The 26093-nt window shown below is 35.1% G+C and overlaps 1 long non-coding RNA gene across 2 annotated transcripts in view; it reads right to left on the reverse strand.

The window, feature by feature from the left end:
• Positions 1-26093, reverse strand: part of LOC113304046 — a 93335-nt gene that overhangs the window by 1611 nt on the left and 65631 nt on the right. The window contains exons 1-2 of one of the 2 annotated variants that reach the window (XR_003338011.1): positions 1370-1701; positions 122-786 (exon numbers count right to left, since the gene is read on the reverse strand). This is a non-coding gene — a long non-coding RNA (uncharacterized LOC113304046). Of the gene's footprint in view, positions 1-121; positions 787-1369; positions 1702-26093 lie in introns of those variants that run through there. The other variant, XR_003338012.1, reaches the window with a different exon arrangement.

Raw genomic sequence — 26093 nt, forward strand, 5'->3', positions numbered from 1 at the left:
ATACACATACATATAAGCAATCCACAGTAGTTGCAAGTAATGGTAACAAGATGTTTTACAAGAAAATTTTGTTTCAAATATAACTTAATTAACCACATGTTAAGTGTGTATGAGTATGCACCTCTGATATAGGATTGGTCACATATGCCTCAAATCACCAGTACCAGTATCTCAAAGATCAAATGCTTGAACCCAGCTTTCAGTGCCTGCTTCAATCTATTCACACAAATTCAGAAACCCAGGACAAATTTATAAGCCCTAACGTAAGTATCACTCGGGGCTGTTTCTTGGAAAATTCACCTTTTGAGTTCCTACCAATGCCAAATTCTGTAAGATCCTAATTAGCAAATCACCGTAAAATCGAACTAAAAAAAAAGTCAAGTGACAAATACCAAAATTCTCTGATAATTAAACAAATTTCAGTCAAAATCCCTAAAATTAGTGACAAAACCCACAAAGATAACAAAAAACTACATCAAATCCACCAAGAAACATCTAGAATTGATGCATAAAAAAAAATAAAAAAAAATCTAGAATTGAAAGATCCAAGAACTGAATAAAAGGGGCAACTAAAAATAAGAACCCATGTTGAATGCCCTTTAAAAGCACCACTCTCCATCATCAGATAAGGTTCCACCTAATCATAAACCAAAGTCCAAACCAAAGATCAAATCCCATCCCATACAGATTATTATTGATTGCCCGTGTTTCATATATCGTCACTAACTCTTCCAATCGCTTAATAAATCCTTTGTTGTCCATTCCACCACTCGTCCCGATTTCGATCTGCCATTTGACAAGAAGAAGAAATCAAGGTGGTGCTTAATGTTAACACTTAATATATCAATTCACTCTAATTTAAACAGATGTTCTTTACAAATTTAAAAATGAGCTAATCTGTAAGCACCAAACAAATAAAACTCCCCAAACTGTTGAAAAGACCCATACTCAAATCAAGAAACCCCAAGTTTAGCAAGACCTTCATGAGCAAATCAGTACACAAATCAGCTGAAAACGAGTCCTGAAACACAGAGAAATGCGGCTGCCACTCCAATAACAGACCCATACTTAGCACCCAATCACTCTACTTTAAGATAACCAAGTTCAAAACAAATATTCAAATCAAGAAATCCCAAGTTCTGCAAGATCCTAATTAGCAAATCAACATAAAATTGAACTAAAAAAAGTCCTAAAACAGTGGCAAATACCAATATTCTCTGATAATCATAAAAAACCCTAAAATTAGTGACAAAACCCACATCCAAAATTCCATAAAAAAGAAACCACAGCGATAACGAAAACCACATGAAACCTCCAGAATTGAACAAAAGGGGCAACTAAAAATAAAAGAGATCAAGAGAGGACTTACACCAAGAGTACCAAAATCTGAACCTAACCATCAATCCCAATCAAACTTTTTGAATCCAGAGTCGAAACACAAACAGAATTCCTTGAACGAATAATAATAGAAGAAACAAGAAGAAGGAAGGAGAAAACAATGAAAGAACATGGCCAAAACACACCAAATTTGTATGTAATTAGATTTGTTATTCTCATTGCTAATGAAATCTTTCTTATTTTTTATTCATCGTCATCTCTTTCCTCTTCATTTCCTCCTCCTCCTCCTCCTACTCCTCCTCCTAATCCTTCTTCTTCAGTCGCTTGTGTTGTTCTTCCTCTCATTGATAATGCTCTTTCTAACATTTTTCTCCGTGTGCTTTCCTTTTATTGGAGAGGGAGAGAGAGTAATAAAGAATTGAATATGCAGTCACTTCACCGTTGTTTACACAGAGTTCAATAGTAGATCTGGATGGAACACGGTAAAAGAAGATCAATAGAAAGGAACATACCAGAACGGTGATTCAGGAATACTACTATACTTGCTCGCCGAGTCCGATTTTGTCAACATTACAGGGGTAACCAGTTATTTCGGTGTGTAACTATCAACGGTGAGAAATATTTTGTCTTATATGAATTGTACAGAGCACCTCTATCAAAGGTGCAGAAATCGCTATTTGATGGTCCATGTGAATGAGCAAAGTCTTTTCTCACATGGAGAAAAGGTTTCACCAAGAGGATTGAACCGTTCAGCCATGGTTTGGTCGATAATATGGCATTCGACCCCTTGTCATCTTCTTGAGCAAGGAGTGCATTAACAACGATCTCGCTAGATGCAGTGTAAAGAAATAGTGGTCGTTCTTGTGCAGGGGATTTCGATCATCCCAAGTAGGACATATGCTCGGTTCAACTTGAGTCGATCGGTTAAACTAGACTCGTCCGTCCAAGGGATGTTATCTAAAGGTTCCATTTTTTAACCATTGTTCAATAATTGTATCTCCATTCTACTTATACAAATCTCTTTCCATTCGCTAAATAACAGACACTACTATCCATTTTGACTTTTACAGAAACTAATCTAATTTCTCTAATATATCACTTGTTGTTCAGTTTTTTCAATCAAGATTTCTTTTTCTTATGGATCATAATTTGAAAAATAAGGAAACGCATATAGATCTGCCAATTTTTCTCCAACAACAACAACAAGTGTTAATGCAACAGTTGGATCAAATGGATGAAGATTCAACCGATGAAAGAATGAACACCAACACCATAATACAAGTGTACACATGGAAAATACCGAGCTCAGGAACCAAGACCAGTATTGACAAGAAGATATATATGGATATATCGAGAGGAAGGACACCAACAGATGATGCATGATTATTCTAACAATGGATGTATGTACTCATGATGAAGACTTTCAATGTCGCTTCCGCAATGTCGCAACACTTTGTGATTAGGATTATTGGAGAGCTTTATTGAATTATGCTAAATTCAATTATCAATTTGATGCGCAAAACACACAAGGACATAGTCTTGAACAAAAGGTGATTGAAGCTTTAAGGATTATATCATATGGGTGTCCAGCAGATGCGTAGATGAGTGTATTCATATGGATACTAGAATCTCTGAATTAACTGTAATCAACCATTTTGGACCATGTTTTGTACGACAACCAATTCAAGATGATGTCGATCGACTACTAAAACAAATACGAAAAAGGGATTTCCCGGAGTGCTGGGCAGCTTTGATTATATTCATTGGATTTGGCATGGATATCCTTATGCTTGGAAAGGTCATTGTAGGGGCCACTAAACAAAACCAACTCTTGTTCTTGGAAAACAACCTCTTATCACTAGTGGAAAACAGAAGTTCCACGACCGTCAGGACAAGTCATATATACTATTTAAACGCCCAGTTTTAACCATCTCTGATGGGGTCGCTGATAAAGCGTCTTTTGTTTGAACGACCCTTAACAGTGAGTCTCAGAATAACGACTGATTTTAACAGTAACGATCTACAGACCCTGAGCCGTGAGTCGTAGATTTAAATTATAATATAAAAAATAATCTACATTCAGATTTGTTGAAATGCCTGAATGGCTGAATCTGAAATAATCTGACTGCATCAAAGTCAAGTCAAACTGAACTCAAATTGAAGTCAAGTCAAGTGGAACTCAAATAAAGTCAAGTCAACGACAAGTCAAATTAAACTCAAAATTATCTCAAATGGAGCTCAAATTCAATTTACAATCTGGACCAAAATTGTCCAAGTTCAGGGACACTAAGTTCATTATTGAACATCAAATTCCTTTACATAGCTTCACCTTACAAAATAGAGGGACTAGTTCATATATCCCTACAAAAATAAGTAAGCACACTACCAACATCTTCAGTATTCTAAGCAATTAGCCAATTTTCCAAGTGTCTTCTCCTATCATGATTTCCCTGTAATAGAAACTACTTAGTATTAGTAAACATAACAAAAAAACACACAAGACGCAAAACTTGCAGAACTTTAAACGCTACCGGATAAGGACAAGCTATTCACCTCTACCAATAATCATCATTGCAGGTACAGGCAGTATCCATGGTACTTGTCCAAATGGGTTTGGTTTCGTAAGCCTTTCAGAACTTCCAACCATCTGGTACACAGTAACCGCGATGCGGCAGCTAAAATTCAATGTGTACCTATGGAGATGAAATGGGTTTGGTGTTGTAAGCCTTGGAAGTAGCTGCTCAACATAATTATTCATACCCAAAACATCTTGTGTTATATATTTATGCAAAACTCCTATATGCAAAATGCTGGGTAAAGAGAATAAATAAAATATGTAGAAGTATAGTATGCAGAACAAAGTGGTCATAAAATGGATAAGAAATCCAAAACTAGTAGAAATGGCATGATGAGAAGTTCTGGTTAATTTCGCTGAAGATGAACCTAGATACTTTTATCTTCAATTGATAACTCTCTCCCACCGCTTTTTTGTATACAGTAGTTTGCCGCTCATCTAACAACCTAGGCTATGATGTTTTGACAATTGCAGATTGTATTAAAATTAGCAGACTGAACTCGGAAGAATGAATAAAGTTCAAAGAATCATGTGTCCTTATCTTGTCTTCTTCTGTGCTGGCAGCTATATCAATTGTATAAACTTAATTTTCCTGAAATTTTGTATCATCGATTCTGGTATCAGGACGCCTGGAACACTAAGTAGAACCTTGTTTCCATCTACCACAAACTGCTTGAGTTGATGGCTGAGCACACCTTCAAGTTTCAGACTTGCACATCAGACAAGCAATAAAAAAAACTAAATCAAATTGGTCCAAATGCCTAACCTTTCTGTAAGCATTTAACACACCTAACCACAAGACATTTAATACAACAAATGTCCATCATGTTTCAGTCAAAGACTAACGGTCCTCATGCACAAGTGACAAATAGTTACCAGACATACCCATTGAAGTAGTTTGCTAGGCATGAATACGTTATTAAAATATTCTACAAGGAATGAATAATTTCAAGTAGAAAGTCTTCAACATAGTGCCTTTGCTGCAAACCACGATTAAAAACAAAAAGTAAAGGAGTTTTAAAGATAAACACTCACCTGCCTTTGCTGCAAACCTCGTTTCTGTGAAGTATGTAGGGGAAAAATATCGCGTAGCCCATATGAGTGTGCGAGAGATATAACAAGGGATCCGAAATTAGGGGAAATATTAGTTGTACATGAGCTGTCATCCACTATGTAAATACATATATAAAGAGAAAGGCATGAGAGAGAAAGGGAGATCATTATTATTTTCTTTATCATCTTCTTCCCCAAAAAGAGCTCCAAATACTCATTAATGGAGTCTCAATGTAATCCAAATGTAATTTCAACAATCATAGTGAACCCTAACCCCGTGGATGTAGATCACATTGATCGAACCACGTAAATCTTGTGTCTTATTTTACATTTCCATCATTTTTATCTTCATTTTCATGTTAAATAAGTTTAGATCTAGAAATTGTTAATGGGGTGCTAGTTGTAGGATTTCCTGCAACTACAAAGTACAACATAACCTTGAGCACAACGCAGGATTTCACCATGACTTATCTGCAACATTTGAGATGAAACTAATCACTATGATGAACTGAGATTGGTAAAATGGTTGCAGAGTTACATATTATAAGGAAAAATTTGAGATGTTAAGACAATAGTATTACCTCCTTGTTTGTCCCTAAGGTAGTAATCTATTTCTATCAGCTACAAGACCCTTAAAGGCTTAAACCTAATTGAAAACTTGTAGCTTCGCAGAATTTCCCCCTCTGTCACCTACAAAAAGAAAAGAAACACACGAAAGGCTAAGTTATATCAATGTCATCAAGCTCTACTCAAATGATGATAGGTATTGCAAAGACAAAATTCCTAGACTGATGACAATGCGATAGAAGCCGGATAGAATTTCCAGCTTCAAGTTTAGGTGCAACCCGAAACCTGAACAACCGTACTCATTAGTCCAAAAAATGACGAGTGACATAACAGAAGCAAAAACATATCTAGTTTTAATACTCAAATAAATCTTAATCACCTAGTGTCACTCTCTAGAGCAACTTCAGATGAACACATGCCCCCCACCATACCTGCATCGAGAATCGGTCAAGAGTAAGAGTCACTGCACATAAACTTTGGAAGATCCAGTTTTCAATTATGTGTATCAATCTACAAAAACACATATAGAAAGCAGTGTAAAACAGAAATACACGGTATAACCTAGCTAAAATTCCTGTTATCGAATAATGTGACAAGCTGCAAACCCTGTGTCTGTCAAGGCATAAAGATATATTTATTCTAGTGTCACTCTCTAGCGCGGCTTTAGCTGAACTCATGGCCCCCACCATATTTGTATCGAGAATCAGGCAAGAGTAAGAGTGACTACACATAAACATTGGAAGATCCAGTAACCAAACATAACATTTAATTGACAGAAAGCCCACAAATCAATTCTTATTGTTAACTAAACCAAAAGCAATCTGAACATAAATATACTCCGCAAGGTGTTCATTTGCACCAACTGCTGCTCTAACTGGAAAGGTGTAACCAACTGAGAAACATGATTTTCTAGACATTCACTAATCTCTCGATGAAATTAAAAGAAATGCAGCAAGTAACAAAAGCCAAACTATATCTTGTTCTATGAAACTACTCACGAAGGAAGACGAATAGTAAACATTTCAAATACTTGCGCAAACAATATCATAAAATGTCATTTGATATATTTAACACTTCAAAATGTCCTGTTATGTAAAATGACCATATCATATCTCAAAAAAGAAAGTTCTTATCATAGTAATCCACACTTGGTCCATTTAGTATAAAGTATAAACCTAGAGTGCGCTTACAAAGTTTACAGAGCAATGTGGGAAGTATTTCTAGAGGCCATGTCTTTCTCAACTTCCTTCAAAAGATAAACTACCTGAAAAACAAACATCAAAGTAAAATGAGTCACTTTAATAAGCAAATAAAAACATTAATAAAAAAGAAATGACCTGGTGTTACTGATAGATATCGCATCAGGAAACTACACGACCACTGTTACTACAAAACTATGTAGTCAAGAGGAGCTTGCCATCAACAGTTTCTGATAAATGGATAACTAGATACCAGTTCTAAAATCTATAACAAGGCTAGATCCTCAAGCTGGACTTACTGCTACCCAAATTCACCTCAAAATTGGTAGCAAATCCAATTAAAAAATAGAAAAAAAAAACTATAATAACAAAACTAGCAAAAGCACAATAGTATAAAATTAAAACGTCGGATTTTTAAAGCCGACTGAGTTAAATGAATTCGATGAAACCAATAACACAGCTCAAGTACTTATCATTGCCTGATCAACTCAATATCCACAAAATAATGAACTCATAGGAGAAAAAGCAAAGTATAAAGAAAACCCCATAGTTCAACTACCACCAGAAAACCAGGACATCATTAATGAAACACAAATGATTTCAACCAAATAAACTCAAACTATACTTGTACTTGACCATTTCAAGAAAAAAAAAACATCCCAGGACAAAAGACTCTGTTCCGTAAGGTCCTTCACAAATAGTAATATGCGTCTTCAAAATCAAAATCAAAACACCAAAACCCCAACAACCCGAGTTCACAGACTAGTATATAGGTATGTGTACCCCTGCACATACCTACAAAGTATCGAACTCACCAGATGATCATTAACTCCGTTTTTAAATACGTTTAGAAATACTAAATCTCTCATAAAAACTTCTAAGACAACTTTGTTCACTAAATCACTTTGTGTTTGTGAATTATGGTTTATGTTTTGAGCGTTACTCTCCCTCTGTTTCAAAAATACAGTATGGTTTGATTTTGTCAACATATGAAGGAGAGTAGTTTATATTCTTACCGTTAATTATTTGCCTAATTTATTTCAATAAATATGTTATTAATAAAAACTACCAAAAATGGTGTTTGGAAAAAGAAAGAAAGATGAAAAGATTATAGAGATAAAAGATTATGTACTTATGGAGTATAACCTTTATAAGGAATTTAATTTGGAACCACATATATTGTTTTTTAATTATGCAGATTCCATTAATATTTTAGATTGGGTCCTATTAAAAAGAATTTATGAATATAAAAAACTTAAGGGTATGTTAGAGAATTCATTGGAAAAATATGACTTTAAACAGAAGCTCGACACATTTTTGAAACAGATCAAAATGGAATAGAGGACGTCTTTTTTGAAACAGAGGGAGTAATAAACATAATCCATGCTTATAAGTTCATAACGCATATTTTCCATGAACTATCATTATTCCAGTACCCTGGACCACAATGTATATTCTTATATGTAATTTCAACGTGAATTTCTCACCTGCTTACATGAATTCCTAATAAGAATTTCATCTAAACTGAGAAAGTGTTTGCGTTAATCTCAAGTTATCTTAGCAAAAATTCAAATGAAAAGACCAGGGTACCAAGTACACACAATCTTTTTGATATCAACCTATAAGTCTGGAACCTTATGTGATCTAATATAAATAGAGACTATCAAGAAGATGAAAACAACAAGGTATACACTTGATATATAGTATGAGTCTGAAACTGAACCTAACTAAAGGGATCAACCCAAACGCTTAGATTAACGTATGATATATTTAGTTTTAATTATAACTAAAACAATAATTATAGTTGCGGAACGTAAAAGTAAAGACACAACAAAATTTTATTAACGAAAAAACCACAAATGTAGAAAAACTTTGACCTAGTTGATAGACTCATTTGTGTGTCTATTTTGATCTCGATTCTCTATTTTGTTAGTGCTCATTTTTTTTAAAAACTCTGACGTATGGTATCTTATGTATTTGTAGGTTTTTTTAAAGGAATAAACTTTTGTGGAAAAATTGGCCCGAAAGGTGGTATTGGAGAAAATTACTAAAGGCACCCAGAAAAAGAGTTAAAGGCACCCCCGAAATGTTTTATTACCACCCATAAGAATTGATAAAGGAACCCCGGGTATTTACTATTTACACCCTAGAAATTACTATTTGCACCCCATAACCTATGTTAAATACATCCCAGCTGATGATAAGGATAGGTCATCTTCTTCCCAAATTCAAATTTCAAAATTGGCGGGAAAATAAACCATTTCAGGCAGAATTAGGGTTGGAGATTTGAAGAGGTTTAAGGAGACTCAATCGTTGATTTTCATAGGCTAGACGTGATATGAGTATACAATGATGATATGGGTGTTTGATTGGGCTGAAATTGGATGGATAATTAGTGGACTTTCATGGGTCTTTGTTTGTTCGATTTTTGAAAGTTCAGTGAGATTTAAGGGAATATAAACTTTCTTAAAGATTCATATATATCTTGTAGAGAGTTTTCCAAGAATTGGACAACTCAGAAATGCGTAAACTAGTCGCGGAAGAAATTATTGTCTTGATTTGCACGAAAAGAAAAAAGAGGAAATCTAATCAAGTTTCTAAGGTTTTTGAGGTGTATAAATTGGTTGCTGGAGTTCCAGGGAAGGCGATACAAATTTATAGAAAGTTTGGGGGGAAGTCTAGAGATGTACATAGGGAGTAATCGAGAGTTTTGCGTGAAGACAGAGGTGATTGGTGAGGTGCAGAATCGAAGAAAAGAAGTGCAAAGAAGTTTCTGCTACTATAGTTTCTCAAGAACACAAAGAACACTGTACCACCCAAGTCAGTCGCAGAAATGGTCTTATATTCAACAATTGAAGAGTTTTGTTGATTTTCATTATTGATTGTAGAAGGCTTTCAGCCACTTACGCCTGCAATTGCTCCTCTTTAACAGTCAAACTGTAACGCCAATACAACATTGCAGATTCGTTGTTTTATTATTTTTCTCCCTTTTTACCTTGGTAAACACTTTTTGAGCAATGGAAAAATGTTATAAGCGTGTTTTCAATAAGAGGATCTAAATCCTAACACTGGATGACAGAGGAAGCCATATTTCATGCTTGTAGTAATTATATTTAATTCTTTTATGACTTTTTGCATGATTTTATTGAATGGTTGTGATTTTAATTGATGAGTCATGCTTAGTTTAAGACTTTGGATGTCCCGTACTTTCGATTTACAGTCATTGATTCAAAAATATACCTTGGCAAAGACATAAAGTCAATATTTCACTATTATTTGAGCTATAATTGTCTATAATAAATATATGAATCGCATGAATTAGTTTTATGGTCGAATCCTGAGTCCTAGTCTCTCGAAATATTTTTATCATCCTTGTTTAATGGGTAGCATAATTATAATTTAAATCTAAAATCAATCTTCGCAAGTCTGAGCGAAGGATACTTTACTAACCAATTTTCTACCACTATCTACGATAACATTCACTAGCCCAGTTTTGAATACTCTCGGAATTATCCCACTATATAAAGACTACTACCAACCTCATATAGACCAAGTAAATTACCCCTAGTTACCTAGTTTCCACAGTATCCCTACACCTACAACCAATCTATACAATGCATCTACATAATCTACTATCTTAAGTTGTTTCAGCCGCTGTGAAGGCTTCAAGCACTCAACTCCATTGGATCATCTTCTTAAATAGTAAAGAGTTAATATTCTCGGTAACCACTCTTTTAATCTCAATAAGTAAATCAAAGATTATAGTTGAGTTCAACAAAGGATCTTCCGTTTAATCTAATAAACTCCGTTGTTGGATAAGATCTACCAAGATATAGATCATCAAGATAACCAGATCTAGGTATACAAACTTCCGGATTCAGATACTGAATGATATCACCAGATGATAGTTTGCCGATATACTACCACTAGCAAATAAGATTTTTATGAAAGATAAATAAATCTAGTCAGATGATCCCAGACGGTCAAGTGTGTGCACGAAGTATATCTCTGTTGATGGTGGTTTTTAGCTTAGGGTTAGAATTGTAAAAACTTGCATCTGATGTGACGTCACTGTAAGGACCCTCAAGCTTGTCAACGTCGTTAGACCGGTCAAGAGACGTGTTAGCCGATAATAACTCGATTAGTTTAACACGAACGTTAATTATAGAAATTAATCTCACAACGGTTTAGATACGAAATTAGTATCGCTAGATAGATCTCGAAAAGTTACGCGGAATGGGATACTTGAACGTGTCAGTCAGATACTAGATGAAGAAGTAATCATCATATTGATTTGAAGGACAAAGTAGTCTTTTCACAAATAGACGACCTGGGGTTCCCTTAGCGAAGAGAATGGGTTCAATATTATCATCCTTTGGTCTTATCTAGACCAAATCGAGAAGAGCTCGTTCTTTCTCTCTCTTCTTTCTCTCATTCTTCTTGTGTTCTTCGCCTCTGGAGATTCTGAAAGTTTGTGAAACGAAATTAAGTGATGAGATTATGGGAGTTGGGTAGAGATTAAGGTATGTTTGACGAAGAAGGTGATATGTTGTGGTTGTTTGATCTCGGGAAGGTGAGGTTTGGGTGCTGTTATGAAAAGAGAACTAGGGTTTCCTTTGTAAATCGTTGGTTGAGTTAGGAATTGATAAATTAGAGTTGGGTATTGATCGATTGGATGAATTAGGGTGATAAATGAAGAGTAATTCGAGTTTGATGAAATTATGGTATCTGTTCTTCAAGAAATAGAAATTAGGGTTTGTTAAGAAGGATTCAGGGAATATCAAAAGATGAAATTGAGTTGGAGATAAGAGTGGAATCAAGCTTAACTGATGGTGGTGCTAACTTTGGTATCGACTCAAACTCAGAAATCTGTGAAAGAGGTAAACTTGGGTTTTTATTTGATGTTCTTCGAATTGTGTGAAATTGATTGTGAAATCAAAAGTTTTGAGATGGGTTTCGTTGATGTAAAGAATTAGGGTGTTGTTTAGTGTTTAAATTAGAGAAGTCTGGATTTACAAGGAATTGGTTTTGATGTGAATGAAATAGATATGTTGGGTTGAGATGTATTGAGTGGTGCTGAAGAGAACTGAATTGGAACCATCTTTTGGATTGATTGTTGTAACTCATGAAGTTCGGGTCTGAAGTTGTTGTAAGTGACATGGGGAAACTGTTACTTAAAGTTTTGTAGATGTTTGAGTTAGGAAGCTGTATGAATTGGTGTTGGTACTTATGTTGATTGCATAGAGTTTTGGTGAACTGAACTAAGTATCGAAATGGATATGAAGGATGTGTTATGGAGTTGTTATGCAAAATTGTATCTGAGTTGAGTTAGACAGAAATACCTTTTGAATTGGCTATTGTTGTTGGGGTTTCAGTGTATTGGTGAATTTTTAGTGAGAAGACATGGCATTGAGTTAATGATCACAGAGGTTAGTAATGAGTTGGAGAAGGTAATAGAGCTGAATGGAGATTGCAGGTTCTGAGTTGGTGGAGATAGTGGTGTTTTCCGTGGAGATGAATGTTGGATATGGGACTGAAGCTGCAAGTGATGTTGGGTTGGTGAGTGCAAGACTTTGTTTATTTTTGTTAAGGGAAATTGCAAGTACAGATTGTAAACCTTGTGTTGTTGCTGTTATGTGGATTAGCATGTAGATAGCTGAGTGTAAAAGGAGTGTGGCTTGGTACTGCAATTGCAGGTAAAGCTTAAATTGCAATTTGTATTCTGAATTATAGAATTATTTTAGAATGAATGTTTATGTAATGATCAATTTGGATAGATTCAAGTTAGTGAAACTGATTTATAGAAAGCTTTCTTGTTGAACTGGTGTCAGAGTTCTATTTGTATCAATAGATGGTTCCATTGATTTGCCCGAGTCTTTTTACCAGTCTGACTAGATTGCTTAGATGACTCAGTTAATATGACTGAGTCAAATGTAAATCTTAATCACTGGATCAGTCCTGTGGACTGAGTAAGATCACCGAGTTGACCTTGACCGATTCTTATACGACCAGGACCAGTTGACCTTACTATACGTTGACTGTTAGTTGAATCCTTTGACACATTGACTGTTAGTTGACCTAGTTGGGTCATGCCTTGTGTAATGGGCTTGTTAGTGGACTTGGGCTTAGGACCAGTTTTCTTAATTAGACGTGTTGGACCTCTTTTGGTTCGAATTAGCCTTTGGTTCCTTCTACAAAGTTATAGATATTCATAAGAATTAGCTATGGACTATAAAATCAATCTTATTAGATTAGTAAATTCTTAGTTATGTTAAAGATAGAGAATGAGATACCATAATGGGCTTGGAACCATTAGATAGAATTATATGATTTTTGGTGTGAGCCTCTTTGGCTAGTTTCTTAGATTTCTTGTATGATTAACAGTTAGTCTATATTAACAACGATCGATTTAAAGGATGAACCAGTGGATCGCGGATTTCGAGGTAGGCGTGGCTTGTCATCAAAAGAGGTGGGAATACATTTGACTCTTTTGTAACCATTGTTGTTGATTTTACAAAAGTTTATGTTTAACAAACTCATGCATTGTCTGTCCGTTCATTCCATGCTTTGTTTAAATTGCATTATGATAATTCTGTTGATTCTGTGAATCTTTCCACTATTTGGAAAGGACCTGTCATGTTTTGTTGTCAATATGATTGTTATGGGAAATGAGAATTTCCACGTATGGTATATAGGATACGCTCCTGCACATTTATACCTATTTACTTTCAGCTTTTATTGCTTAGAGTGGGTCACCGTGGTCTTGGTGATATCAATAGCTATTGAGTGTGGCTAGCACGAATATTATACATTGTTTGGTGAAGGGGTTTGTCCATATACATGTTTGTTTACTTCGGTACGGATATGCTCTTTCGCCTTTATACCTACATGAATTCAACTTTTATTGCTTAGAATGGATCACCATGGTCTTGGTGATATCAATAGCTAATGAGTATGGTTAGCACGAATATTATATATTGTTTGAAGAAAGAGCTTGTCCATATTTGTGTTTGTGTGTCTCAGTGACTTGGTCACTATTTAAGGTCTAACATTATTGTTTTATCTTAATCTTGTTTATGATTACTTAGAAGTTAAATATTAATTATTCCCACTTTCAGTTTTCAGAGACTGATCAGAGTTGCGCAGAGAAAGCTTCGAGAAGTTGATTTCGTTAGTTGGTTATTTTCCGATAGTTTTAATATGTTGCATATTGTATATGTAAACCAAATGATTATTGTATATGTATCATTTGAGAGAAGTTCATGTATATATAATTCTGAGCGGGGCTAGTTTTGGGTTAAGTTTTTATACCAGATTTCTTAATCGAATGCTTAAGTTTTTGTATTAGATTTGTGGTGCCTCTTTATTTAGTTAATCTCTTGGATTAGTCAGCTGCTAGCTTAGGGGGTGCTACATTAGTTGGTATCAGAGCTCACTATTAGATCTTATATGGAAAAATATAGAATTAGCCAGTGCCAGTTAGTGAACTAGATTAGTTTAGAATTGGGTGGGATTGTGAGATAAATCTTAACCACTAAAAGCTATTAATAATTAAAAGAATTATTTGATTGTTTGATTTCTTTGTTTGGTTGTTTGTTAATATATTTAAGTAAAAATTGTAGGGTATACCAATAACTTTAGGATTTGAAAATAATTAATCTAAAAAGTATGAACACGAACATAATTTGATATTCAAAAAAATAGTGAGATTAGTTTTATTGATAAATCTTGAAAGTACATGGAAACTTATTGGGTACGTTGACTTGTATGTAAGATCAATAATTTATAATTACATAAATGTTAATAATATTTTTGAGACTCAATAATATTTTTCAGAGTAGTTAGAATAATAGTTCAACCATCGTTGTTAATAATAAAAATGATAATAATAGTTATAAATGATAATAATTTTAATGAAGTAGTATTAGCATCCTCAATTAGTATTATATTGAACTTAAATTAACTAAAATCTCATTAAAGTTATATAATGACAAAATAATAATTAGGAGTAAATAGTTATGGGAATTTGATAGCGCTTATTCATGATTAAGTTTTATAAATTAAATTAATTACAAATTAGGGACATATGTTGTGCGTCTAAACTAGATAGTTGATATAATATATATTAGGCATTAGATTTAAGGAAGCGAGGAGATAATATATAAAATAAAAAGACACTTGTTAGAAATCTTGTACCGAAATTATCTTTGGGCTAACGAGTAAATTCTTAAAATAAAACAAATATACGTGGAGTAGTAATAATAGTGTTCGGGTGCTCAGTGTAATATTAGTATTCAAAGAAAATAAATTCGTATATTGTTAGGATCCTTCTTCGCAAATAGATTCAATCATCTTTTAAAATGAAAAATTAGTGTGATGAAGTTAAACTGGTAGAATTCGAAGTAGTATTATATTGAGCATAACTTAAATTAAAATAACATTAATAGATACGTAGCGATAAAATAATAATTAGGATTGAATAGCTATTGAAAATTATTAGTGATTATCCACGATTAAGTTTTGCAAAGTTAACTAATAACAAACTAGAATTATACGTGTTGCGTTTAAACCAGATAGTTAATATAAAACTTACGTAGGATTAAGAACATGAGGTCATATAATGCATAAAAATAGATATTAAACTTGTCAACAATTTTATACCCAAATTATCTCTAGTCCAATAAATAATGCACTGAATCAGTAAATTATATACATGAAGTGATATTTATAATAATTGAATGCTTAGAACAAAATTAAACTTAAAGGAGAATAAAGTTTGTCTGCGAATAAGATACTTATTATTAATACCAAAATCTAAAGATTATTAAGACATATTAAAATTTTATGCACACTCAAATTTGGATCATATTAAATTACCAACGCCAATATTTAACACGATATAGTATACAGATTCAATATGAATAAATAAAAACTATTATATTAATCTTTTCTGTGAAAGTAGAATTATATTTACAAGATTAAGGCTTGATAAAATTAAACTAAGTATCATCGCTAAATATTTATTCTGGACATATTTTAGTTACGCTAGTAATCAAATGGGAAAATTCGGTAAAACAATAATGAAAATGATAATATAATTAAGACAATAATTTTTGATAACTAATTACTATAAATTTAGAGTTATTGTGAATATCATTTGGATAATAATTATTAGGATAGTAATGGCAAAATGTAATGTTTATTAATAGTATAACTTAAGTTTACTTAGCAGTAAAATAAATTTAGTGTCTAAAGTTAGATCAAATCAAATTTAGTATTATTAATAATAAGATTAAACTTTGCATTATGATTAACTTTTATCTTCCTAAGAAATAAGAAATAAATATTATAATAATAATAAAGTATTAGCACCAAATAAACATGGAAAAATTGTTAGCGGTTATTTATTTATATCAAGCCACGTAGTGAAATAAACAAATAGATACATTGGAAATAATAATAGTAATATTTGGATAATCGATATAACATTAAGTTATTCTTAATTAGCACATGAATTTGAAATCTATTTAGTTATAATAATATAGTTTCATCTTTAAAATTGGATTTTATTAAAATAAGTAAATAATAATAATGATAAATAATAAGTAAGATAAATAATTCGGATAACTAAATTGCTTAAAATGATGTGAATTGTTTATATATTTTACGAAGTAAATTTATCATACATACACCAATCACGATAAAAGTTTAGAGACTAATTAATCTTAATACATTAATACTTAGTTAATCGTAGTAAGTTTGTATTTAGCTAATCCAGCGCTGGGAATAGTGAAGGTTGTGTTTTCTCTGTTCGTAGGAAGGCATTGTTGGGATTAGCCAACCTTGACAGGGCAACTGCATTCATAGATGACCGATCATAGAAGTTTAGTTTAATTCTTTAGGAAACCGATAGATATAATTTCACTTAGAAATAAATTCGTAGGAATCTCCCTTGTAATTAGAGATATGTATTTTATAAAATAGAAATTTGTGCAGGAAAATTATACTTCTTTATTTGATAGTTACTAAAATTAGTATGGTTGAACCTAGAGCCACAAATTTTAGTTATAGAAAGCCATATAGGTTTGTACTTTATTTCTTGTTGTTTGCGCTTAGACAAGAGACGGGATTATTCTATAAGGTGGGGAATTTTGAAGACCTTAAGGGTGGTTTGATTTTCGAGGACGAAAATGAATAAGGTGGGGAGAATGTAAGGACCCTCAATCTTGTCAACGCCGTTAGACCGGTCAAGAGACGTGTTAGCCGATAATAACTCGATTAGTTTAACACGAACGTTAATTATAAAAATTAATCTCACAACGGTTTAGATACGAAATTAGTATCGCTAGATAGATCTCAAAAAGTTACGCGGAATGGGATACTCGAACGTGTCAGTCAGATACCAGACGAAGAAGTAATCATCAGATTGATTTGAAGGACAAAGTAGTCTTTTCACAAATAGACGACCTGGGGTTCCCTTAGCGAAGAGAGTGGGTTCAATAGGATCATCCTTTGGTCTTATCCAGACCAAATCGAGAAGAGCTCGTTATTTCTTTCTTTTACTTTCTTCTTTCTCTCATTCTTCTTGTGTTCTTCGCCTCTGGCGATTCTGAAAGTTTGTGAAACGAAATTAAGTGATGAGATTATGGGAGTTGGGTAGAGATTAAGGTATGTTTGAGGAAGAAGGTGATGTTGTGGTTGTTTGATCGCGGGAAGGTGAGGTTTGAGTGTTGTTATGAAAAGAGAACTAGGGTTTCCTTTGTAAATCGTTGGTTGAGTTAGGAATTGATAAATTAGTGTTGGGTATTGATCGATTCGATGAATTAGGGTGATAAATGAAGAGTAATTTGAGTTTGATGAAATTATGGTATCTTTTCTTCAAGAAATAGAAATTAGGGTTTGTTAAGAAGGATTCAGGGAATATCAAAAGATGAAATTGAGTTGGAGATAAGAGTGGAATCAAGCTTAATTGATGGTGGTGCTAACTTTGATATCGACTCAAACTCAGAAATCTATGAAAGAGGTAAACTTGGGTTTTTATTTGATGTTCTTCTAATTGTGTGAAATTGACTGTGAAATCAAGAGTTTTGAGATGGGTTTAGTTGATGTAAAGAATTAGGGTGTTGTTTAGTGTTTAAATTAGAGAAGTTCTGATTTACAGGGAATTGTTTTTGATGTGAATGAAATAGATATGTTGGGTTGAGATGTATTGAGTGATGCTGAAGAGAACTGAATTGGAACCATCTTTTGGATTGATTGTTGTAACTCGTGAAGTTTGGGTCTGAAGTTGTTGTAAGTGACATGGGAAACTGTTACTTAAATTTAAGTAGATGTTTGAGTTAGGAAGATGTATGAATTGGTGTTGGTACTTATGTTGATTGCATAGAGTTTTTGTGAACTGAACTAAGTATCGAAATGGATATGAAGAATGTGTTATGGAGTTGTTATGCAAAATTTTATCTGAGTTGAGTTAGACAGAAATACCTTTTGAATTGGCTATTGTTGTTGGGGTTTCAGTGTATTGGTGAATTTTTAGTGAGAAGACATGGTATTGAATTAATGATCCCAGAGGTTAGTAATGAGTTGGAGAAGGTAATAGAGTTGAATGGAGATTGCAGGTTCTGAATTGGTGGAGATAGTGGTGTTGTCCGTGGAGATGAATATTGGAGTTGTGGATTGAGGCAGTGAGAATTATAGTTACAGATAGATGCATGTATTAAGTGATGTATGAAATGTTACAGGTAGAGTGGAATAGTAGTTGTAAAGAAGATGTGATGAATGTTTGGATATGGGACTGAAGCTGCAGGTGATGTTTGGTTGGTGAGTGCAAGACTTTGTTTATTTTTGTTAAGGGAAATTGCAAGTACAGATTGTAAACCTTGTGTTGTTGTTGTTATGTGGATTAGCATGTAGATAGCTGAGTATAAAAGGAGTGTGGCTTGGTACTGCAATTGCAGGTAATGCTTAAATTGCAATTGTATTCTGAATTATAGAATTATTTGAGAATGAATGTTTATGTAATGATCAATTTGGATAGATTCAAGTTAGTGAAACTGATTTATAGAAAGCTTTCTTGTTGAACTGGTGTCAGAGTTTTATTTGTATCAATAGATGATTCCATTGATTTGCCCGGGTCTTTTTACCAGTCTGACTAGATTCTTTAGATGACTCAGTTAATATGACTGAGTTAAATGTAAATCTGAATCACTGGATCAGTCCTATGGACTGAGTAAGATCACCAAGTTGACCTTGACCAATTCTTATATGACCAGGACCAGTTGACCTTGGACTTGACCTTTACTGGACGTTGACTGTTAGTTGAACCCTTTGACCGTCATTGACTGTTAGTTGACCTAGTTGGGTCATGCCTTGTGTAATGGGCTTGTTAGTGGACTTGGGCTTAGGGCCAGTTTTCTTAATTAGACGTGTTGGACCTATTGTGGTGCGAATTAGCCTTTGGTTCCTTCTACAAAGTTGTAGATATTCATAAGAATTAGCTATGGACTATAAAATCAATCTTATTGGGTTAGTAAATTCTTAGTTATGTTAAAGATAGAGAATGAGATACCATAATGGGCTTAGAACCGTTAGATAAAATTATATGATTTTTGGTGTGAGCCTCTTTGGCTAGTTTCTTAGATTTCTTGTATGATTAACAATTAGTCTATATTAACAACGATCAATTCAAAGGATGAACCAGTGGATCGTGGATCTCGAGGTAGGCGTGACTTGTCATCAAAAGAGGTGGGAATACATCTGATTGTTTTGTAACCATTGTTGTTGCTTTTACAAAAGTTTATGTTTAACAAACTCATGCATTGTCTGTCCGTTCATTCCATGCTTTGTTTAAATTGCCTTATGATAATTTTGTTGATTCTGCGAAATCTTTCCACTATTTGGAAAGGACCTGTAATGTTTTGTTGTCAATACGATTGTTATGGGAAATGAGAATTTCCACGTATGGTATATAGGATACGCTCCTTCACATTTATACCTATTTACTTTCAGCTTTTATTGCTTAGAGTGGGTCACCGTGGTCTTGGTGATATCAATAGATATTGAGCGTGGTTAGCACGAATATTATAAATTGTTTGGTGAAGGGGTTTGTCCATATACATGTTTGTTTACTTCGGTGCAGATATGCTCTTTCGCCTTTATACCTACATGAATTCAGCTTTTATTGCTTAGAGTGGATCACCATGGTCTTGGTGATATCAATAGCTAATGAGTGTGGTTAGCACGAATATTCTACATTGTTTTAACAAAGAGCTTGTCCATATTTGTGTTTGTGTATCTCAGTGACTTGATCACTATTTAAGGTCTGGGAAAACATTATTGTTTTTTCTTAATCTTGTTTATGATTACTTAGAAGTTAAATGTTAATTATTCCCACTTTCAGTTTTCAGAGACAGATCAGAGTTGCGCAGCGAAAGTTCCGAGAAGTTGATTTCGTTAGTTGGTTATTTTCCGATAGTTTTAATATGTTGCATATTGTATATGTAAACCAAATGATTATTGTATATGTATCATTTGGGAGAAGTTCATGTATATATATTTCTGAGCGGGGCTAGTTTTGGGTTAAGTTTTTATAGAATATTTCTTAATCGAATGCTTAAGTTTTTGTATTAGATTTGTGGTGCCTCTTTATTTAGTTAATCTCTTGAATTAGTCAGCTGCTAGCTTAGGGGGCGCTACAGTCACTCTGCAAGGGAACGGGGCCATGAGTGTAAACCTCTTCACTGGCGCATTTATTGAGCAACTCAATATTTTCTTATGAAATTTAACCAGAATGGTGCATGTAGCAACAATCCCAGGTATTCGGTAAATTTCGGCACCTTGCCTACATTCAATTAATACAAGTTTCTTTTAATGTTTTTTATGCTATGTTCCCTAGATCATCCCTTAATGTTGATATGGCATGGCAATTTGTGTTCACTCGTATCAGAGTAGCACGAATTTCCAAGTATCAAGGATAAGGTCTTTGCATAAGGTATTCAATCAGAAAGCATGCTGTTATCTGGCAATGAAGTTAAAAAAACTCTGTTTCAACACATAGGATTCAATCAATTATCCTGACTAATTTGCAAAAGTTAGGGTTTTTGAGCCTTACGCAGTATATCAGACCTTGCTTGTCAAAATTAAGCCTAGGAAAACTAGGTAATCAATCCGCCATGGATTAGCAGGTGCAAAGTCTTGCCCAGAATCAGAAAATAATGAGCCGCACGATAGGAGCAGCAGCAAAGGGAGGCGTGGCCATTCCTTAGGCCAACCGGCGCCATTGGCCACGCCCCATCCTAAACCGTCCCCATCTCCCTCGACCAATCAGGTCTCCTTAAACTCGCCACATACACATAAGTTGTGGATGGGACCATACTAGACGGCCCCATTCCCCATCGACTAATCAGGTTGCTTTAAAGCCCCCATACTCTCACCAGAAGTGTAGCTACGCCCATGCTTGGCCGGCCCCTCTCCTTCCTACCGACCAATCAGGTCACTTTAAAATGTGCCACGAGCACTAGAGGTGTGGCCGCGCCTTATGTTTATCCGACCCCTTTTCTTGACCAATCAAGTCGCTCTAAACTTTCCACCATACATTAAAGGCCAAACGCATCATGCCACACCTCCATGTTAATCGGCAGGCCAAACGCACCATGCCACAACAACATATTAATCGGCATGCTAACACGCCACTCTGCTGCAATAACATGCCACGAGCTACTTTAGCCTTGGCCACGCCTCCAAGCCCTAACTTTGGCCACGGCGCCAAATCTTAGCCTTGGCCATGCCGCCAAGCCCTCACTTTGGCCACGGCGCCAAACCCTAGCCTTGGTCATGCCGCCAAGCCTTTGCTTTGGCCACGGCGCCAAATCTTAGCCTTGGCCATGCCACCAAGCCCTAACTTTGGCCACGGTGCCGAATCTTAGCCTTGGCCACGCCCCAAGCCATAACTTTGTACACGGCGCCAAATCCTAGCCTTGTCCACGCTGCCAAGCCATAACTTTGGACACGACGCCAAATTTCTAGCCTTGGCCATGCCGCCAAGCCCTAACTTTAGCCACGACGCCAAATCCTAGCCTTGGCTACGCCGCCAAGCTTTAACTTGTGGCAGGCTTTAGGCGACCAGCCAAGACGAGCCTAATAGCATCATATGCTATTTTGTTGCGGTAAGCCTCTTGATTTTAACTTATCACACGTAGCAAAATGCTACATGTTTTCCACGAAAATACTCGAGACATCAAACATGTCACAAACTGAGGGATGCTCATCAGGATATTGTTCTGGCGGTTTACAGCGTGCGGCGTGCAATACTCCCGTTACAATAAAAGTGTCATAAAGCTGGGCGGTTAGTAATGGAAAAGAGTAATGGTGTAAACGGATCTGGAAACATAAATCCTGACGTTACACGTTACTCTTCCACCACTCAATTGTTTCCACTTCCTACGGGACCAGAGTACGTTTTATTACGGCTTGTATAAATAGGTTTTCAAAACAACAAGTTTTGGGTCGGAGAACAATACAGTATCATGAAATCACCGGGTAGCTTTCCATTCTGCTATCCAGTTCTACTTTCTGATACAAGTCATAAACAACCACACCTTTAAAATCAACTATTCTGGTCTCAACACTTTCTTGGCTTCCCTCCCTAAGACCAACCCTCCTCCTTCACTTTGTGACCAAAGCAAGCATGGAACGACCATTTCTTGGTTTAGGCCAGGATTGTACACTAGTGGGAAATAGTCGTTTTAAGATAGTCCAATAGTGTCATTTCAGAGGGTAAAAAGACACTACTAGAGTGCCGCTGAAAGTGCCGTAGATTCAGTGTCTTTTTCTGAAACGACACTTTCAAGGTGCCCCTAAATAACGATGCTTTCGGAGTGCCGTTGTGCACGACATATGTATGACGTCGTAGATTTGATTTATTTATTAAAAATGTATGTCAGATCTGGCTGACTGTTGTCATTCTGACTGGGGTGAAACAATTCTGATTCCGATTCAGATTACAGAAAACTGAAATTCAAATTACATTGAAATTCAAATGACAAATCAAATTCAAATCAAAATTAATATTAAAATACTGAAATTCAAATGACAATTCAAATTCAAATCAAATTCCAAATAAAACTAGATTCATCTAATTCAAAATGACAACTCAATTACATTGAAATTTTACTCATAAATTTATTCCGAACTCATAAAAAGAAAAAAGGATTCAGCTGCTAATTAACAAGTTCAAGGTCTCTTAAAGATAAGTGATACAAGTCCTAAAACTTTTAACAATGTCATTATGACCTTGGCACTAGCATGCTTGAGAACAGAATTGCAGTAGCACAAACTTTTCCGACATTTCCTTATCCAGCGGGAATAGCAGTCTTACCATCAACCATGACATCAGTGATCCTCATGAGACCATCAGGAAGAGAGTGACGACATCCATAAAGGTATCGAACTACATTCAGAATACGAGTAAGATGCCAGACCTCTGCATGGTTGGTTACATGACTAATCGAACATAAGACAGATAGGTGGTATAATAGACACATCATCAAGATAACAACAACATTTCCATGGTGATTTCATTGCTTACATCAACATGGAGACGAACAAACAAACCATAGGCAGCGAAAAAACATAAGCATGATGATTATGCGAAGACACATACCTCTACCGAACATTGTGATTGAATATCTACAATCCACATTCATCTAGTTTCTGACAGCAAATGGAGCTTGCCTGGTGAATCTGTTTCCTAGTATAGAAAGCGTGGACCACAAATAAATCAGTTCATATACGGTCATGCCAAAACACTAAGCTCAACAATCTAAATATATGATAGATTCGCCTCAGTTCCGCAATACAGCTTTAAGATTTTCTTGGCAAGAGATCTAGATGCAGCTCTTGCAATGGTTTCCCTAGCCGAAGATCTGCTACCACCCTGCATATACAATTGTCAGCTATTTAGACATAAAAATGGGAATAAAGATATAACATTCAAACATGGTGGGAGCGAAAGCAAACCTTGTTGGAGACATAAGAAAACAAATGTTGATCCTCCGGGAAGCAAGAACTGCACTCATCACCCTACATTTCACGACTTGTCCAGCATGATATATTGAACTTGCTTCGCAGCCTGGGTCTAATCCAAGTTCAGACCTGGTTAAGAGAGGGAATAAATAGTTAAAGAAACGACAATTAAATACTATATTAGGAGGCTTATAAAGTAGATAATCATCAGAGCTAACTCTATCTATCTATAATAATTACCAAAAAAAGATAAGGTAGAAAAGTTGTCAAGTTATGTCCTTGAAAAAGGAAAACTGGTTACTCTTTATCCACAAACTAATTTCATATACAAATAATACTTTTAACACACTAAATAAATATGAAGAAATCATGAAATGCAATTATATAGCATAGTGCTGACTACAATCATCGCATATGCACAGATGCACAAGAATGAAATGTATGCAAGTTTAACCTCTGCATCACAACAAGGGATCGGTTATATATAACAACTAACTGGAGAGCAAATCCGTGCACTCCACTGTAGAAGCTCACAGATCACTCATGTGTTTCAACTTTTCTGATCCATTCATGTGTTATCAGTCCATCAGTAGCATAGTCAAATGAACTAAGAATAGCAAGTTGTGGCTTGACCTGAAGAGAACACAACAAACAAGATACGAAGATTAAAAAAAGGGGCTAAAATACTGAGGAACTGAGGACTGACCAACAGGGATCGGAATGAATTAGACATTAAGAAAATAGTAAGGAATATTAAGTCAAAAATATCACAAGAAACATAACAAACAAGAGTCTTTTTGTGTGTGACTGATATAAGCCTGGACTTGAAACCTAGCACTCGAAATGCTAAATCTGATCCAACCCACACAGAACAATTTCCACAATGATAAACAAGTTAAAAACTGATTCTTTTCACACATACAACATAGTTAGGAGGTAACAGACAATAAGAGTAATTTATGCTAAGAGAAAATACCTTGAATTTCTTCCCAAGATGTGGGACTTCAAGTTCTGACATGTGTGTAAGAGGACAAAATTCCTTCACACCAGTTGACAGCTGCACATAAGCACCAAAGTCACCAAAAGATGTTACTGTAGGGTCAGAATCTAGCAACAACGACACACCTGCGAAATTATTAGCAACACATCGCGAAGACATCGCAGAATGATTTCAGAAATGACATAACAGATGACATCAGCTTAAACATGAGAAAAGTGTGATGATCTTGCGAAAATTAGGAAGTTTGCGAAGTTAACATTTGTAAGCTTGCGAAAATACCGCAAGCCAGATCCGAAAATAAAGGTTAGATTAGCTGTCATCCACTATGTAATACCCTATATAAGGAGCCGATCAGGCGTAAGGAAGGAGAGAGATCTTTTTCGAGTGTTGAGCAAGTAAATAGGAGAGAGAAAGTCTAGAACAATTGTTATTTTCTTGGCTTCATTTCTTTCCCTTCTGGTAAGATTTGAGAGAATTAATCAATAAAATTTATAATTGTTGATATTAAAATGTGTTGATTGTTAATGAATTCTTATGAGGGGCGTAGTGTAGGAATTCCTGCAACTACATAATGGCGATAGAAACAGGGACTGATTGAGGATTGTTTTAGAATAAATTGAAGATTGATATTGTGATTTGTAAGAATTTGGAGTAACTTGTAAAGAATTTTACATAATCTTCAACAATTCATTAATATTGAAGAAATGGCTAGAAGGAGAAATGCATCAGAACAACCAACAACCATTAGGAGAAGTAAGAGACTTGCTGGAAGAGAGAGAAATGAAATAGGAGAATCTTCTAGAATGAGAACAATGAGCAATAGAACAAGAAATAATGGAGAAAATCAAGTTCAACAACCAATTCAGCAAACACCAGTACAAAGTAGAACTATGGATTACGACAGAGTGAGTATACACACCTGGCAGTCAGATTCAGCAGAGGAAGCGGAAGAAGAGCGACAATTAAGAAATGATAGACGAGTAGAGAGAGACCGAGAAATGGTTGGAGGGATAATTCATGGAGATTAAGGAATTGAAGCATTAGAGACATTGAGGCGAAGAATACATGAAGAAAGGAGATTAGAGGCAGAAGAACGTGCAAATCTAACAAGGAAAAATCATGAGTTGAGAATGGAAAACATGAGACTACAGAGTAGAAGGTCAAGAAGCACTACAAGATCAAATTCCAGATCAACCAGAGGAGAAATAAGGCGAAATTCGCCTGTAGTGAACGCTGGTGATAATATTCGAGAAGAAATACGAAATCCAAATGAAGAGCGTTGCGAAGATAGTGAAATGACTGATGATCGTTACCTTCCACATGGCGAAATTTTCGATAA

The sequence above is a fragment of the Papaver somniferum genome, chromosome 8 (assembly GCF_003573695.1).
Source record: "Papaver somniferum cultivar HN1 chromosome 8, ASM357369v1, whole genome shotgun sequence".
NCBI lineage: Eukaryota > Viridiplantae > Streptophyta > Magnoliopsida > Ranunculales > Papaveraceae > Papaver > Papaver somniferum.